We start from the raw sequence: 5,569 nt of genomic DNA, 5'->3' as shown, positions 1-5,569 counted from the left end.
CCAATCAAGTTATTGCAGTCATTGCTCCTCTCTCATCTCAACTGGATGAGACAGAAAGTGTGAATGGAAAGCCAAGGCAGAGCATAGTCAAGGGACTGGTTCGGCTCTGGGAGCCAAAATGCAAGCTGAGCCATTGGAGCCAGTTGCACACAGATGAGAAGGAAAATGCACAGTGATGATAAATAACTTCACTATGACCTCCAGGACATGTTGCCAGAACATTCACTTTTGGCTGAGCTCCTCACTGGCTCGCTCTCTTCCTCCTCCCCCACTTCCAGTAGACAAAGAGGTGTTACCAGTTTTCATGTAGATGCAGGTATTCGGACATGTTCTAAGCTTCTCATCAAAAGTCAGGTATTTGAACTGCTGGGGTTGGATGTACATTGAATGCACACAGGAAGAAACCTCGTATGTGCATATTGTAATAACATAATACTATAGTAATCTTTATTACTTCTCCAGCACCTAAGAAACAAGGTGGTGTACCTAAATACCACTAAGGGCACAATCCTAACCCCTTATGTCAGTGCTTTCCAGCACTTCTCCTGTTCTATCCAATCAAACTTAGTGTTTAGCCTCAGCAGATTTTTATGCCTCTTTGGGTGCAATCATAACCCCTTATGTCAGTACTTTCCAGCACTGACATAAGGGCAATGCAGCTCTGAGGTAAGAGAACAAACATTCCCTTACTTTGAGAAGGCCTCCATGAGTGACACCCAACTGCAGGATGCAGCACACATCCCATTGGCACCGCTACACCAGTGCTGGAAAGCACTGACATAAGGGGTTAGGATTGCGCCCTAAAAGGGGCAAGTTCCTACCTGTGTGTTTACCATCTGAATCAGTGGTTCCCAAACTTTTTAGCACCAGGACCTACTTTTTAAAATGACACTCGCTCGGGACCCACATAAGTTTATCAGACTTTTTTTTAAAAGGACATCTAGAAAGAAATAATATTTTATTTATTTAATAATAATAATCAGAAAAAAGACACTCAGACATATATTTCCCTGTATTTACACATGCTTGCAAACTGTAGGAGTTCAGCTCTTTAGCAGCTATCTATCTGATTTTTGAATAGCTTTAGGCAATTATCTGATCTTTCCATCACCTTTACATGACCCACCAAAAATCAGGTCATGACCCATCAGTGGATCCCAACCCACATTTTGGGAACCACTGATCTAAATAGGATGGTAGCATAAGAAAACAGAAGGCAATGGGGTTAAGAAAAGATAATGAAGAGAGTTCAGAGGTCTTCAGCTAAAATTTCAGCAATTGGAGAAAATTACTTCTTAAGGAAGTATTATCCTGAAGATTATCCCATGAAACAGAATAATCGTGTACATAATATCATTTTGGAGCTGATCATAAGAGTTGGGTTATGATATTTCTGAATTATACACACAATTCTCTCTCTCTGTGTCCATTTATGTTATACACAATCCCACTGGTGCACGTGTACTTTGATCATACAGCAATCGATTGCTATAGCTATATAGCGAATGAATGACTGAGGTTGCTTCTTGTTTCAATCTACCATACAAGACACCATTTGACTGGCTCCAATGTTATTTGCCAATGTGTCTATTTATAGCTTGTAAACCCCATGGGGCATGCACCTGTCCTCTCATAGTTTGTAAAGCATTGTGCACATAGATGGCTCTATATCAGTATAAACAATGCCATCACTATCAGCACAAGATCTAGAATCCCCATTCATTCATTAAACATCAGAGTGAAAACTCAGAAATATTTAACAAAGCATATATGGAGACATACCTACCTATAGGAAGGAGCAAAGGTGGTTTGTTTTCTGTGATTTGCTGAGTTTTTCTGTCTCCTACCATTGCTTCTGAATGTAGCTCTACATCTAGCTCTGACTTCTTCTTTATTCCTCTTCCTGCACAAGCTATCAGTTAAAAAAAATTACAGTGTTAGGTTACATTAATTTATTTAACTATTTATTTGGTGTCTGTAAAAATATTAGTCTTTTTTTTTTTTTTTAATATGAAACACTTCACCGGCTAAGGGTAGAGAGACGGTGGCTGTATGAATGACACAAGTTATCTAGTTAACACTCTACAGGTGCAATCCCAACCCCTTATGTTTTTGCTTTCCAGCACTGACATAATAGCAGTGCAGCTCCGAGATAAGGCAACAAACATTCCCTTACTTTGAGGAGGTCTCTGTGAGTGACACCCAACTGCAGGATGCAGCACATGTCCGATTGGCACCGCTATGCCAGTGCTGGAAAGCACTGACAAGGGTTTAGGATTGCGCCCTACACTAGTTAACACCCTACACAAACAGGAGCTACTGGAAAAAAGAATAACTGGTTGGTCCTGAGCGACGTTCTCTATGGAAAGATGCACATCTGGCCAATAAGACTCATTGGGGTCCACCACTCAAGCTGTATACATCTAAATTTACCTTAAGAAAAAGACTCCAGTTTATATGTTTATTCATTGACATGTCTGAGTTTCACTAGAACAGCTGAGTATTTGCAAAAAAAAAGGGGGAATGTTTCCATTCCGAGCTTTCCAAATCTAAAAGTAGAAGTGATTGTAGAGAGAGGCCTTACAGAATAAATGTTTCTTGTTTGTAACGTGATTGTTACAAGGACAATATGTATATCTAGTACTCTGGCCAACGTTAGATTTTTGGAAGGAACGACATGACCCTTCATGATTTTAATTTGCCATCTATTCTTCAGTAGATTCAGTCCAATGGAAGCAGCAGATGATATGGCCAAGTTATACAATGGCTATGAAGGCTGTAGCACAGGGTATATGTGCAATTGAGGGAGAATCTATCAGGGCTGGTCTTAATTGCATAAGCAAATCAAGTGGTAGTGTGATACCTTCCAAGTGGGAGGATGATATTTTTAGGGCTCTAGGAAAGCAGCATCACACACTGAGGTGAGCACCCAAGACCCTTCACAATGATGGGTCAAGAAGATGTTGGAGTGCCCGGCTTGGATTGTGCACACTGTTGTCTCCAGCAATACAAGAGATCTGGACCACCCTTCCCAGATTAGGCAGTATACTTGCCTGGGTTGTCAAATGCTTTGGTTCAGCCTTGATTATGAGATGCTGAGGTGCATGCTGGGAGTCTGCCAAGGTAAAAGCTTTGGTGTAATTGGTTTTGACTGACATTTAAGGTAAGCCTAGTCCAACTGAAGCAAGGAGCCAAGGTCCTCCCCTCTTCTCAATTCTACTGTCCTTTATTTAATACAACAAAATAAAGATGTTGTACATAAATTTCAGAGAGTGGGAGGCCCCTCCCTCTTTCTGTATTTTTCAATTCCAAAAATAGTTCCCAAGTAGAATTGTTGTTTTACTCAGGCACACTTTTTGTACACTCCTGCCTGGATCCAGATCTCACAGAGATTTAGTTCTGTTTTTCAAAAGGCGGCAGCCCCAAGCATGAACCTGGCTGGTCCAACCGTACAGAGCTGCCTGCTGGCTGACTCTTCCTTTCTCCAGGGAGGCAGCAAGCTATGCTCAGTGGTCTTCCTTGTCCTTCATCTGACAGTTCTTGGCAACTCTGGTGCAGTGTGTTGTTAGCAGTGGTTTCTTCCTAATTAATGGAGAACATGTGTGCATGTGTTCAGAAACATTTTTTGCTGGGAATACCATAAAATGGTTTATATTCACTGTAAAATGGTCTTTAAAAAATCTTCCTATCCTAAAGGTTTCTGTTACCTCAGATCAACTCACTTGGTTCGCACATACAACTTCTTGAGCTGCCTCATAGCCTTCACCAGTTCTTACCATACTGACAATTCAGATTGACCAAGAGTTGCCAAGTAAACAGTTCTGATCCTTTGGTGGTTCTACAGCCTTACTTCTCCTACTTCCTTTCTATATATACATGCTTTTAAACCACTTTGTCTCTACAACTTTTATTTCTACAGTCATAATCATGAAATGTAAGGGCCATCTGTCAGTCTTTTTTGCTTGGATAGAATTCAGATGCATTCTGAGACCGCCATTAGTATCACCAAAACACAGTCGACAGACTGAGGAAGAAGGGCCCATGGCTCCATTGTAGGCCACATGGTTGGCATGTTGAAAATTCTGAGCTCAGTCTCTGACACATGCAGATAAGTCCAGGGAAGTCCGCTAACTATAATCCATTACAGCTACTGCTAGTCAGTGTGTCCCACTATTGTAGTAAGAACTTTCAGAATTCGAGGGCCAAACTATATGTTATATGTAATGTGGAATGGTGGGTTTTGTTTTTAAATAGCAGCAGGAGACTACAAAAAAGGGTGAAACTATGTGGGAGATTGGAGCTTTATGACTTTGCTGTGGTTCCAATCTCAGTCACATTCCCATGTGCTATTTTGTATAGCATACATCTGAGGAGACCCATAGGGGTGGAAGACACTTACCCCAAGGTAAGGGAACAAATTTCCCTTGAGGAGGAACTGGTGCAGTCCCCTAAACAGGGGGCTTAGTTAGGACTGGGCTGAAACTCTTATCTGACAGGTCACTTCCCACTTACTGCAACTGTATGTATGTTGTCCTATGTGCTTAATCACCAGTTGTATCTACAGCTGTCTTTTTTTCCTTCTCCAGCTTACGAATCTATTAAAGATCTTTCCTGTTATTCCCATATGTTTGCCCATCAGCAGTTGTCGCCTCATCGGATTGAGAAACTACTTCTCAAATGACCATAGCTTACTGTGCATGGTCTTGTGGTTGCAAAGTTTTAAGATTGCATGACGCTTTATCATAACAGAATTTCTGGTTCACTTTCCTCTCACTTTTCCATGCATTTACAAAATTATTGTGCTGAAAGGTTGATCCTGTAGTGAAGCAACTTAGTTCTCACTTTTCTTCCAAACAAAAATTCAACAGGAAATAGTCCCATTTTCAAAGGTGCTGCTCTGTAATTTAGCAGAGCTAAATAAGGATCTGTATTAGAATCTTCTGCTTTCTTAAGCACTCTTTTGATTATCTTGGCATCATATTCCACCAGCCTATTAGTCTGTGGAAACCTGGGATTTGAAATAATATGTCTGAAATCATAGTCATGCAAAGTCTTTGAAATCATGGCAGTCAAACAAAGGTACAATATCAGACAAGACAACAGCATGTGCACCATGTCTCACAAAAAAAGATCTGAGTCATGGAACGACATGTTTGGCAGTTCTGTTGTGGACAATGCCATTGCTGGAAAATGAAAATAACCCAGCACCAACACATAAGTTGGTTCATCTGAAAAGAACAAACGTTCACCTACTTCAGAATTCAGGGCCGTAGCTAGGGGGGGCCAGGGGGATTCCCTCCCCCAGAGCCAGCAGTTTGCCCCCTTGGCATTTTTTCCACACTTGTCATGTAAATGTGGTTGAATGTCCTCCAATTTAGCTCCTGTTCCTTGAGAGCTCAGCCCCTCCCTGCAGGCAGCCTCCTCCAATCAGCTCAGGCTGCTGTTGCTCAGTAACTCACCTTAGGGGCCAATCATATCGACCTGCTGATAGTCACAGGACACCAGAGAGGCAGGCATGAAAAAGCCTGGAGGGAATGTGCTCAGTGCCTTCAATCACCTTCCTGGGAGC

The sequence above is a fragment of the Tiliqua scincoides genome, chromosome 1, assembly GCF_035046505.1.
Source record: "Tiliqua scincoides isolate rTilSci1 chromosome 1, rTilSci1.hap2, whole genome shotgun sequence".
Classification (NCBI taxonomy): Eukaryota; Metazoa; Chordata; class Lepidosauria; order Squamata; family Scincidae; genus Tiliqua; species Tiliqua scincoides.
This window is presented reverse-complemented; position numbering follows the sequence as displayed.